The sequence below is a fragment of the Mercenaria mercenaria genome, chromosome 16, assembly GCF_021730395.1.
Source record: "Mercenaria mercenaria strain notata chromosome 16, MADL_Memer_1, whole genome shotgun sequence".
In the NCBI taxonomy this organism is placed as follows: domain Eukaryota; kingdom Metazoa; phylum Mollusca; class Bivalvia; order Venerida; family Veneridae; genus Mercenaria; species Mercenaria mercenaria.
Genome location: NC_069376.1, coordinates 19,835,079 through 19,849,448, shown reverse-complemented (window position 1 = coordinate 19,849,448; position 14,370 = coordinate 19,835,079). Strand labels below are relative to the sequence as shown.

At 37.1% G+C, this 14,370-nt stretch overlaps 1 protein-coding gene across 10 annotated transcripts in view; it reads right to left on the bottom strand.

Annotated features, from left to right (window-relative positions):
- The window catches only part of LOC128549520 (fibropellin-1-like), a 201,733-nt gene that overhangs the window by 94,645 nt on the left and 92,718 nt on the right, over positions 1-14,370 (bottom strand). For 9 of the 10 annotated variants that reach the window (XM_053526306.1, XM_053526305.1, XM_053526304.1 and 6 more), the window contains one exon: positions 10,195-10,377. The gene's annotated coding sequence lies outside the window, so the exon portion shown is untranslated. Of the gene's footprint in view, positions 1-6,958; positions 7,082-10,194; positions 10,378-14,370 lie in introns of all 10 variants that reach the window. The other variant, XM_053526307.1, reaches the window with a different exon arrangement.

Below are 14,370 nucleotides of genomic sequence, written 5' to 3'. Positions count from 1 at the left end.
AAAATTATTATACGAGTCATTATATAACTCGCTGGTCAATAATTGATTACTTATGGATTAAATTTTGCTGGTTTAACCCTTACCCTGCTAAATTTCTATGATGAACTTGTCCAGCTTTCAATTTGGACAGTATCATTAACTGTTAAAACAGGCGCTTACCAAAAAGATACTGACTGAATGGCGAACAGTGCAGATCTTGATCAGACTACACAGATGTGCAGGCTAATCATGATCTACACTGGTCGCAAAGGTAGAATCAATCATGTCCAGCATGATAAAGGTTAAAGTCAAAACTTGGAGAGAAAAAATAAATTGATGTCATGTAATGCTCAAAACACTTTGAATGGCTTGTGGATCAATAATCAAAACTAGTGCCCTTGGTCCAAATACTGTTGTTATGTACTAGTACATAAAATGTCTCCTGCCCATCAATTCAAATAACTGTAGGTTTCAGAAATACAGATTTGCAAAAATATAAACCTGATGTCTTTACACAGAAAGAAATGACCTCACAGAATTTGGGAGTTGCATAAAAACACTATTCCTAGATCTCTTATCAGCACCAGATCTATAGTTGTTAAGAATTAACTAACAACTTCACCACATGAACCATTATGTGGAGAATGGCTTTGGCAGAGATATCTTATTAAATCATCACAGAAAAAAATCTCCAGAATTACAAGACTGATTTTGCCTTGAAAAATCAACAAAAATACTGATGCCATTTTGATTCAATAACGTTTTTTGGCATTACAATATCAGGTTAATCTCATCTTCAAAGATTCTAAACTTTAATCTCTGCATTGTTCAAAAGAAACTTCGTGATAGAAAGCTTGTAAAATTTCACACAAATAAAGTCTGTGATATCATGCAGCTAAATGGCAGGCTCCATAACCACATATCCCCCCTGTTTAGTTCTGCCCATTGTTTTCTCATTTAGGGCAATGCCAGAATATTTTGGGGGGACCATACACAGCTTCTCATGGAATAGCACTCTGTACATCATTGAAGGTTCCATATGCACCGCCGTATGAATACATCTGAGGATGTCTCTGAATTGTATTTTGGTACTTAAAACGTGTAAATGTCGAGTTCTGCTCAACCCAGGACTACAGGCCGTGGACGGTAGCATGTGTTTCCACTACGGTCCATTAGCAGGCTAAATCAAACCGAGCCTGCAACATTTTTGTTTATGTGTTAGGCGACCTGTGGTTTTCCACTTTTTTATTTTATTATTACAGCATCGTTGATTGTGCCCTGTGGCGGCCGTAAAAAGTTTCCAGGTACCTTCAATCAGAGCTGTTATATTTTGATCTCTTCAGATCATTCAGCAACATTATGTTGTGTTAGTGTACTATTTAATTTGTCAGCTTAAACATTTCCACTTAGGTTGTTCCAATACACCCGCTTTAAAAGCTTTGAGTATTGTTTAATCACCCTTTGGATATGTTGCCTGCTTTTTAATTTTGTCTTTTGGCAGTTTCTGTGATATGCAGGCTCCACATAACCACATATCCCCTCTCTAAATTCCAGTGTGTTTAGTTCTGCCCATTGTTTTCTCGTTTAGGGTAAAGCCATTATTTTATCTGGGGACCATACCCAGCTTTTCATGGAATTGCATTCTGTGCATCATTGAAGGTTCGATGTGCACCACCACATGAACACATGTGAGGATGTCTCTGAATTGTATTTTGGTACTTATTACATGTGTACATGTTGAGTTCTACTCAACCCGGGGCTAGAAGGCATAGACATTAGCTTGCATTTCCACTGCCGTCCAAGAACAGGCTCAATCAAACCGAGCCTGCAACATTTTCGTTTATGCTGTGTTGGGCGACCTGTGGTTTTCCACTCTTTTTTTAATTTTATTTGAAACATTATGGCACTGAAACTGTCTATTGCCCTATCATCGACTTGTGACATTATGGTAGTGAAACTGTCTATGGTCCTATCATCAACTTGAGACATTACAGTAGTGAATACTGACTTGGGACATTACTGTAGAGAAGCTGTCTATTATCCTATCACAGATTTGTGACATTAGTGACACTGTCTATGGTCCTATCATCAACTTGAGACATTACAGTAGTGAATACTGACTTGGGACATTACTGTAGAGAAGCTATCTATCATCCTATCATCGACTTGTGACATTACATTAGTGACACTGTCTATGGTCCTATCATCAACTTGAGACATTACAGTAGTGAATACTGACTTGGGACACTACTGTAGAGAAGCTGTCTATTATCCTATCATCGACTTGTGACATTATGGTGGGGAAACTGTCTATCGTCCTATCATCGACTTGAGACATTACAGTAGTGAATACTGACTTGGGACATTACTGTAGAGAAGCTATCTATTATCCTATCAGAGACTTGTGACATTATGGTAGTGAAACTGTCTATTGCCCTATCATCGACTTGTGACATTATGGTAGAGAAACTGTCTATCGTCCTATCATCAACTTGAGACATTTCAGTAGTGAATACTGACTTGGGACATTACTGTAGAGAAGCTGTCTATTATCCTATCATCGACTTGGGACATTACTGTAGAGAAGCTGTCTATTATCCTATCACAGACTTGTGACATTACGGTAGTGAAACTGTTTATCGTCCTATCATCAACTTGAGACATTACAGTAGTGAATACTGACTTGGGACATTACTGTAGAGAAGCTGTCTATTATCCTGTCACTGACTTGTGACATTACGGTAGTGAAACTGTCTATGAGACGTCTTATCATTTTGGTAGTGAAACTGTGTAACCATCCCATCACAGACTTGAGACATTACAGTAGTGAAACTGTCTATCATCCTTTCATCGACTTAAAGGGTAAGGAAAACCTGACACTAAGTTACTTTTATAAGAATGCCATCTCCAAGCCTTTCATAATGCTGAAAGAATTTTTAAAATCAGACCACTATTGAAAAAGATATGGCAGTTTGAAATTAAAGAAAATGGCGGATCATGTTTATGACGTCATTTACACACTGCTGAATTCTTTATTTAGCAAATAACCTTTTAAACAAGAGCTGTCGGAGGACAGCAACGCTCGACTATTCAACAGCCTTGTCAATTGAATGAATACAAAAGTTGAAAAAGGGGCATAATTTTGTAAAATGCAAAGTAGAGGTATTGAACCTCTGTACTGCATGTCATATCATGACAGTGAACAAGTGTGTGAAGTTTCAATCCTTTCCAATTTGTGGATACTGAGATACCAGCTTACATACAAAAACTTAACAAAAAACTGCTAAGTCAAAGGGGCATAATTTTGTAAAAATGCCAAGTAGAGTTATAGGACCTTCCCAGTGCATGTTAGATCATGACAGTGAACAAGTGTGTGAAGTTTCAATCCATTCCAATTGGTGGATACTGAGATATCAGATTACATACAAAAATTTAACCAAAAACTGCTAAGTCGAAAAAGGGGCATAATTTTGAAAACAAAAGAGAGTAGAGTTATGGGACTTGCTTAGTGCATGTCAGATCATGACAGTGAACAAGTATGTGAAGTTTCAATCCATTCCCATTAGTAAGTACTGAGACACCAGCTTACATACAAAACCTTAACCAAAAATTTCTAAGTCGAAAAAGGGGCATAATTTTGTAAAAAAGCATAACAGAGTTATGGAACCTGTGCAATGTAGATCAGTTCATCACAGTGAATAAGTGTGTGAAGTTTCAATCCATTCCCACTAGTGGTTACTGAGTTACCAGCTTACATACAAAACCTACACCAAAAATTTCTAAGTCGAAAAAGGGGCATAATTTTGTAAAAAAGCAAAATAGAGTTATGGAACCTGTGCAATGTAAGTCAGTTTGTCACAGTGAATAAGTGTGTGAAGTTTCAATCCATTCCCACAAGTGGTTACTGAGATACCAGCTTACATACAAAACCTTAACCAAAATCAGGACGCGGACGCCGACGCATGGGCGAGTCCAATACACGGGTATGAAACGTTGCCTGCGGCACAAAATGTGCCACACTGAAATGAAGTCCATGCCCAGTTTGTGAAGAAATATGTAATATTGTTATTTTCCGCGTGTTTTTTTTATCGGATACAGTAACGTGAAAATTACAAAAGCAGTGAATATTCCGAGTCATTTCATATCCTGCTGAAAAAGGAATGATGTATTTCTGTAGTATATCATATAAAGACATGATATCTGATCGATTGAGATAAAATACATGCCAAGGAAAAGGCATATCCCCTACTTCTGCCAACTTTTCAGTCCAGTGCCGCAGGCATCTCGATGGTGCCGCAGACATCGTGAGAGGCGCAGTCATCTTGAATACTATTGTAGTCAGTAGTACGTGTAATTCCGACCTTCTAACATGTATTGAAGTACAAAGATATCAATAACAATGTTGTTCCTCCAGTTATTGTAGAAGTAAGACAAATCTCAATCCGAACTTTGTAATATAAATAGCTATTTTAAGAAGTTTGCAGTATTTTTCTCGCTGTTTTTGGGAATGGGACCAGGGAAAATCACGTCATTTTGTACCGAATTCGAATTCATTTTCTCCCGTAAAATAGCAATATTCAATTATTAAACATCCCATTTGTAACAATTATTGATGCTTATAGTTCAAAGCAAGGTATGAAAACCAGCATCGGAGCACAAAAACTGTCATAACTTTTGTCATTTTTCAACCAATTTTAATGTTTTTGTTTCAGCACAGAGTTTATTTTTCTTTACAGTTTGGGCGTACTTTAGCTGAATTTCACCCCTCTCAACATCCTCCCCCACCCCCCTCCAAAAAAAAAAATGAAATAAAAAATAAATGGTTAGATTCGCAGTTTACAAAAAAAAACAAGAGGACCATGATGGTCCTGAATCGCTCACCTCTTCCCACATGACCCAGTTTTGAGTATGACGTCGTTTTTTCTCTTATTTGACATAGTGACCTAGTTTTGAACTTGACCTAGGTATTATCAAGATAAAAATTCTGACCAATTTTCATGAAGATCCATTGAAAAATATGGTCTCTAGAGAGGTAACAAGGTTTTTCTATTATTTGACCTATTGACCTAGTTTTCGAAGGTACGTGACCCTGTTTTGAACTTTAACTAGATATCATCAAGGTGAACATTCTCACTAATTTTCATGCAGATCTCATGAAAAATATGGCCTCTAGAGAGGTCACAAGGTTTTTCTATTTTTATACCTACTGGCCTAGTTTTGACCGCACGTGACCCGGTTACGAAACTGACCTAGATATCATCAAGATGAACATTCAGATCAATTTTCATGAAGATCCATTGAAAAATATGGCCTCTAGAGAGGTCAAAAGATTTTAATAATTTTAGACCTACTGACCTAGTTTTTGACCGCAGTTGACCCAGTTTCAACTTGACCTAGATATCATCAAGATGAACATTCAGACCAACTTTCATACAGATCCCATGAAAAGTATGGCCTCTAGAGAGGTCACAAGGTTTTTTTTATTATTTGACCTACTGACCTAGTTTTTTAAGGCACGTGACCCAGTTTCGAACTTGACCTAGATATCATCAAGGTGAACATTCTGACCAATTTTCATGAAGATCCATTTACAAGTATGGCCTCTAGAGAGGTCACAAGGTTTTTCTATTTTAAGACCTACTGACCTAGTTTTTGACCGCAGTTGACCCAGTTTCGAATGTGACCTAGATATCATCAAGATGAACATTTAGACCAATTTTCATACAGATCCCATGAAAAATATGGCCTTTAGAGAGGTCACAAGGTTTTTCTATTATTTGACCTACTGACCTAGTTTTTGAAGGCATGTGACCCACTTTCGAATTTGACCTAGATATCATCAAGATGAACATTCAGACCAACTTTCATACAGATCCCATGAAAAATATGGCCTCTAGAGAGGTCACAAGGTTTTTCTATTATTTGACCTACTGACCTAGTTTTTGACGGCACATGACTCACTTTCGAAACTGACCTAGATATCATCAAGATGAACATTCTGACCAATTTTCATGAAGATCTCATGAAATATATGACCTCTAGAGAGGTCACAAGGTTTTTCTATTTTTAGACCTACTGACCTAGTTTTTGACCCCACGTGACCCAGTTTCGAACTTGACCTAGATATCATCAAGATGAACACTCAGACCAACTTTCATACAGATCCCATGAAAAATATGGCCTTTAGAGAGGTCACAAGGTTTTTCTATTATTTGACCTACTGACCTAGTTTTTGATGGCACGTGACCCAGTTTCGAACTTGACCTAGATATCATCAAGATAAACGTTCTGACCAATTTTCATGAAGATCTTGTTAAATATATGGCTTCTAGAGAGGTCACAAGGTTTTTCTATTTTTAGACCTACTGACCTAGTTTTTGACTCCACTTGACCCAGTTTCGAACTTGACCTAGATATCATCAAGGTGAACATTCTGACCAATTTTCATGAAGATCTTGTGAAATATATGGCCTCTAGAGAGGTCACAAGGTTTTTCTATTTTTAGATCTACTGACCTAGTTTTTGACGGCACGTGACCCAGTTTCGAACTTGACCTAGATATCATCAAGATGAACATTCTGACCAACTTTCATAAAGATCCCATGAAAAATGTGACCTCTAGAGTGGTCACAAGCAAAAGTTTACGCACGGACGCACTGACGGACGGACGACGGACGCTGCGCATTCACAAAAGCTCACCTTGTCACTATGTGACAGGTGAGCTAAAAAAACACACACACACACACACATAAAAACATGAAATTCTTCTCGCTCATCTCGCGCCATGTTTTTCTGTAACAGTATATCAGCACAAATTTTACTGTTAAAAGATATTTAGATACGAACGAAGAATATTTAAAACGATACTGTTCCCAAGTTTTGTGTAGGAAAGAACTAATGAAAAAATTGTCCAAAATGGGGTTTAACTTGTTCTAATTATTTCTGAAATTCTGCAAAAATATTAACGCATATTACTCACTCTTTGTCGTTCAACTATGATTTAGGTCTCTGCACTGACTGTACACATAAAGTTTTCGTCTGATCATAAGAAGAAACGATTTTCTTTCTCCTTTTAATATACACTGAATGCATGTACATCCATCTGAAAATATAATATAAACAAGATATTTAACTATCGATAACTTCGATAACTTCATTGCTTCTTTTCCACACAAAACTTGGGAATGGTATCGTTTTAAGGGAAGTTTCATGTTTTTACGGGTTTTTTGTGTGTCTTTTTTTTGCGTCCCTTTTCTTCGGAAAGCCAAAACAGTGATTTTTCGCCATTTTTTTTTTTCGGAGGTTGGGGGAAGGGGGGGTGAAGGGGGCGAAATTCAGCTCATCGCTTATCAAAATAGTATGCCCAAACTGTAAAGAAAAAAAAAACTTGATGCTGAAACAAAAACATCAAAATTGGTTAAAAAATGACAAAAGTTATGAGTTTTTATGTTCCGATGCTGGTTTTCATACCTTGCTTTGAACCAAGCATCAATAATTGCTACAAATGAGAATGTTTGGTAATTGAATATTGTTTTTATAGGAGAAAATAATCAAAATTCTATACAAAATGACGTGATTTTCTCAACTGGGAGGCACCTGGTCCCATCCCTCAAAAGAGCAAGAAAAAATATTGCAAACTTCTTAAAATAGCTATTAATATTACAAAGTTCGGATTGAGAAGATTTGTCTTACACAATAACTGGAGGAACAACATTGTTATTGATATTTTTGTACTTAAATACATGTTTGAATGTCGAAATTACACGTACTACCGACTACAATAGTATTCAAGATGACTGCGCCTCTCACGATGTCTGCGGCACCATCGAGATGCCTGCGGCACTGGATTGAATAGTCGGTAGAACGTGGGGATATGCCTTTTCCTTGATATGTATTTTATCTCAGTCGATCAGATGTCATGTCTTTATATGATATACTACAGAAATACATCATTCCTTTTTCAGCAGGATATGAAATGACTCGGAATATTCACTGCTTTTGCAATTTTCATGTTACTGTATCCGATGAAAAACACGCGCAAAATAACAATATTACATATTTCTTCACAAACTAGGCATGGATGTGTCGGCAAGACACAACTACATCCCGCTGCATTCCCCGATTTCTAAAAAGTTTTTACTGTAAAAAGACAATAACCAAAAACATTCAATTTTACTCACCTTGCTCGTTATTTTTGTAAACATCCTGCGCAATGCCTGCGCCGTCGGAAGCGCGATGCCTTTATTTCAGTGCGGCACAATTTGTGCCGCAGGCAACGTTTCATACCCGTGCAATAGCTCACTATTCTATGAATAGTCGAGCTAATAAATTGATTTTCATATGTTTCTTGAGTGTAAGGTGTAAAACATGATAATTTCTTTCATTACAGCTGGAAAAAGTAGAGAAATTACTTTACAGAAATAAGTAAATACAGTTTAAATGTGTATCTAAAAATTTAATAAATTTGCCATTTTGTTTTTTGTTGCCATGGAAACAAAATGGCCGCCAATTTGACCAAAAATTTAAATGCTCATAACTTTCTCATTTTTATTCCGATTTTGAAAATTCTTTCACTTCTTTAAATGTTTTAAGACATCCCAGCTGATGAAATTAACATAAGAACAACGTTGCCTTACCCTTTAAGACATTACTGTAGTGAATACTGATATGGGACATTACTGTAGAGAAGCTGTTTAACATTCTATCAATGACCTGAGACATTCCTATCATTGACTTTAGTTATTATGTTAGTGAAACTGTCTATTATCCTATCACTGACCTGAAACATTTCGTTAGTGAAACTTTCTATCATCATTTCACTGACTTGAAACATTTTGGTAGAGAAGCTGTCTATAATCATCCTATCACTGACTTGAGACACTGTCTATCATCATATTACTGACTTGAGACATTTCTGTAGTGAAACTTTCTATTATCCTATCACTGACTTGAGACTTACTGTAGTTAAACTGTCTATTGTCCCACCATTGACTTGAGACATTGTAGTGAATACTAACTTGAGACATTACAGTAAAGTTATAACAACAAGCTTGACAAAACAATGAGGGACTGTGGTGAGTTTCAAATTGTCTCATACATGTCAAGTTCCCAAGACAATTTTCCAGGAGATATCAGTTGAAAGTCCAGGAGTTTTGTCGACCGGCATTTTTTAGGAAATTTTAGGTCGAATATAAAACTGTAAATCAGATTAGATCTAAACCATATCTTTTCTGACTTGATCAATTGATTTTGGCAATGGTTTTAGGGGTTGTAATTTGCAGTTTATCCTTATCATGCTGGACACAATTAATTCTGCCTTTGCGACCAGTGCAGATCATGATCAGCCTGCAGAAGATTTTCAAAGTTTTCCCTATATAAATCAACATAAACCATGAGACCCCCAGGGCGGGACCATATCTGATCTTAGGGGGATAATTTGAACAATCTTTGTAGAGGACCACTAGATAATGCTACATTATTATATATGTAACATACCAAATATTAAAGCCTTAGGACCTATGGGTTCGGACAAGAAGATTTTAAAAGGATTGCCATGACAACAAAAGTTCTGTGTGGAATTCAATTCTTTGAACAATTTTAAAGAAGACCATCCAAGAAACATCCCCGTGAGGTTATTAAAACTGGCCTGGTGATTTAGGAGAAGATGTTGTTTAAAGGAAAATGTTGACGGACAATCACTGACAACAATAGCTAATCTTCGAGCACTTTCTGCTCAGGTGAGCTAATAAGTCTATGTAAAACTTGGGACCCCCGGGGCGAAGCCACTTTTCACCCTAGGGTAATAATTTAAACCATCTTGGAAGAGGACCACAAGGCAATGCTACATACCAAATATCAAAGGCCTAGGTCTTGCAGTTTCAGACAGGATGATTTTTAAAGGTTTTTCCTATATACGTCTATGTAAAACTTGGGACCCCCGGGGTGGGGCCTCTTTTCACCTTTTTTTCCTTTTGGATGCCATGGCAAGCAGAATTCTGTGTGGAATTAAATTCTTGGAAAAATCTTGAAAGGAGGCCACCAAATTATCATTCCTGTGAAGTTTGGCATAAATCTGCCCCGTGGTTTTGAAGATTTTTTTAGATATTGTTGACGAAGGGACAACACGCAACGAATGACTGACGATGGACATCGAGTGCTAACAAAATCTCACCATCAGCCTTTGGCTCAGGTGAGCTAAAAAGCGACACAACTTACATCTTTTGCGTATTTGACAACAGAAGAAGCTATTGGATGTTCCGAGCTTGCCTCTGCAGTTCCAGCTACAACAAGGAGTTGAACAAAAGAGCACACTTTGTCCTTCACAAACATTGCGCCTCACGCAACCCTCGGTACTCCATGAGTTACTGTGCTAGTCTTATTGAATACCATGGCTTTTATCTGAAAAACAATGATACAGAGTAAATATCACTGATACTCCATGTGTCAATTCATGACTTTCTTTTTAATCAAATACAATTGTTATAACTTAAAATTATAAAATTTCTCACTCATACATGTAATTAATTAATCTGAATTGCACAGTAGTATAAACAAGTGACCGAGCACTGCAGTGGCAATACAGAAGTCCCGTACCAGTGAAAAATTTTTTTTACTTGACCCTCAACAGCGATCTTGACCTTTGACTGACACCCATGGGTCATGTGCGCAACAATTAGTCTAATCATAGGAACCTTTGTGTAGTACTAAAACAAGAGCTGTCACAGAAGACAGCGTGCTGGACTATTTCGATGCTGGATAGTGAAATTGGGTACATCTGAGGAAGCTGAAGCTGTCACTGGAGTATTTAATGACTCAATGTGGATGAAGATATTATACAATAGCTTAAGTCTCAAAATATTAAATCAGTATAAAAGGAACATGATTAATAGAAAACTTCTGCAAAAGTAATGCACCATGTGTCTTTTCATGTCGCTATATCAGAACAACTATTTTAAGTTTGAATCAAATCTATTTAGTAACACTGGAGATACAGCAAAAGCGCATCGCAACTTGAACTGGAAATTCTAGTAGTAACAAGAGGGCCAAGATGGCCCTAGGTCTCTCACCTGAGAAACACACCATAACAGTGTAAACATGTTTGACCTACTGATTTCATGGAAACAAATATTCTGGCCAATTTTCATTAAGATTGGACCAAAATTGTGGTCTCTTGAGTTTAAACAAGTATTTTCTTTGATATGACCTAGTGACCAATTTTTTGACCCCAGATGACCCATATTCAAACTAAACCTAGATTTTATGAAGGCAATCATTCTGACCAAATTTCATAAATCTCAATTGAACAAGAGCTGTCTCCATAGGATGACACATGCCCCCGATGGCACTTTGAATGAATAGTTATGGCCAATGTTAAAGTTTAGGACCTTTGACCTACGGACCTGGGTCTTGCACGCGACATGTTGTCTTACTGTGCCACACATTCATGCGTAGTTATATTAAAATCCATGCATGAATGACAAAGATATGGACCGGACATGGCCATTATTGCACTATCATGAAATATGACCTTTAACGTCTAAGTGTGAACTTGACTTTTGAGCTACGGACCTGGGTCTTGCGTGCAACACGTCGTCTTACTGTGGTACACATTCATGCCCAATAATTTTAAAATCCATGCATGAATGACAAAGATATGGACCGGACATCAATGCACTATCATGAAATATGACCTTTAACGTCTAAGTGTGACCTTGACCTTTAAGCTACAGACCTGGGTCTTGCGCGCGACACTTCGTCTTACTGTGCCAGACATTTATGCGTAGTTACTTGAAAATCCATCCAAGGATGACAAAGATATGGACCGGACACGCCCATCAATGCACTATCATGAAAAATGACCTTTAACGTCTAAGTGTGACTTTGACCTTTGAGCTACGGACCTGGGTCTTGCGCGCGACACGTCGTCTTACTGTGGTACATATTCAGGCAAAGTTCTTTGAAAATCCATCCATGGATGACAAAGATATGGACCGGACACGAAAATTGCGGACAGACCGACAGACGGTTAAAAAACTATATGCCTCCCTTCGGGGGCATAAAAATACAGCCTCTATCGCATACAAAAGGTTTTTCTTTGATTTGAACTAGTGACCTACTTTATAACCCCAGATGACCCATATGCAAACTCAACCTAGATTGCATCAAGGTAATCATTCTGACCAAATTTCATGAAGATCAATTGATAAATACAGCTTCTATCGCACACACAATGTTTTTCCTTGATTTGACCTAGTGACCTAGATTTTGAACCCAGATGACCCATATTCAAATTCAACCTAGATTTCATCAAGGCAATCATTCTGTGAGTGACCAAATTTCATGAAGATCAATTAAAAATACAGCCTTTATTGCAGACGCAAGGTTTTTCTTTGATTTGACCTGGTGACCTACTTTTTGAATCCAGATGATCCATATTCGAACTCAACCTATACTTTATCAAGGCAATTATTCTGACTAAATTTCATGCAGATCAATTGAAAAATACAGCCTCTACTGCATACACAAGGTTTTTCTTTCATTTGACCTATTGACCTAGGCTTTGATCTCAGATGATCCATATTCAAACCCAACCTAGATTTTATCAAGGCAATCATTCTGACCAAATTTTATGAATCTCAATTGAAAAATACAGCCTCTATCGCATACACAATGTTTTTCTTTGATTTGACCTAGTGACCAAGTTTTTGACCCCAGATGATCCATATTCAAACTTGACCTAGATTTTATCAAGGCAATCATTCTGACCAAATTTCATGAAGATCAATTGGAAAAAAAACAGCCTCTATCGCATATACAAGGTTTTTCTTTGATTTGACCTAGTGACCTAGTTTTTGACCCAAGATAATCAATTTTCTAACCTGGCCTAGATTTCATCAAGGCAATCATTCTGACCAAATTTCATGAAGGTCAATTGAAAAATACAGCCCATATCACATACACAAGCTAAATGTTGACAGACAGATGACAGACGACGGATGCCAGACATAGAGCAATCACAAAAACTCACCTGGACATTGCTCAGGTGAGCTAAAAAGGGGGGCATAACTCTGGTGCCAGCATCAAAATTGTGTTATATGATGTAAGTGATGATGTGAAACAATCTCAATCCATTTAAAAACAACAGAGATATAAAAAACCAGAGCTCCAGATAAGCTGCGTATTTGCGTATTTACGCAATTAAAATTGCAGAAAACCCAACTGAATTCATACAGTGTGCGTACTGAAACGCAATTAAAATTCCTAATACCCAATTCGTAAAAAATAGCTTGCGTATCGCATTTTCCTTATAACTAGAACGGGTACGAGACTTTAACGCTAGATTTGACTGACTGGTTACACGTTACTGCAGAACAGGTTGCAATTGATCGGAAAAATAACAGGACCATTCAGTCGGCTGATCGGTGTTATTTGGACGCTTTGTAAACAATTTTACGCCGATAAAATGTAAAGAGGTTGCAGGAAAAAACACTGTTGCAGCACAATCCCAAATTAGTGGGATATTTTGCTGTTCAACAATGACAGTTATCTGTTTGTGACGATGTAGTGTCACCAATACTGGATGACATCTTTTGGGAGAATGCATATTGCTGTGACCACATCGTTCGGGACATTGTGGATGAACTGATCTCAGACTGCATTAAAAGTGAAAAAGAAAACAACAGTATGAAACATTCATTACAATTTTAAATACATTTTTGTATTAAACATCGAAGGGCGCCATTAAAATACTTAGTCAGTCCTGTTTAATGATATATACCATGTATACTGTAAGCAAAAAAATACTCAATTGTTAGTGCGAGATTGGTAAAATACCCAATTAGTTTTAGCAAATACCCAATTACTTCTGAAAAGGCTGGGTAATGATATTATTTTTACCCAATTCAAATTTCCAATACCCAATTCAGACAAAAAGTGATGGGTAAATACCCAATTGCACCAAAAGCTTATCTGGAGCTCTGAAAAAACATAAAAATTAAACTGAAATTCCAAGTAAATAGGGGATATAATTCATAAAATATTTGCACCAGAGTTACTGACCTTGTGTCATATGATGAGGATGGTGATCTGGAAAAATCTAATTTAAGTTTTAATCAAAGTCATTTAGTAATGCCAAAGATATAGTGAAAGTACACCATTATTAATCTGAAATTCTAAGTAATCATATGATGTGGGTGATGATGTGGTACAACTATTTTAAGTTTGAATCAAATCCATTTGGTAATAACAGAGGCATCAAAATGTTAACCTAAAATATTTAGCAACTAGAAATGTGTCCATGGGACACAGATGCCCCCACTACATGACAAAGGACACAGATCAACTTTGGGAAAACAATAATGTTGCTATTTAAAACAAGAGGGTCATGATGAC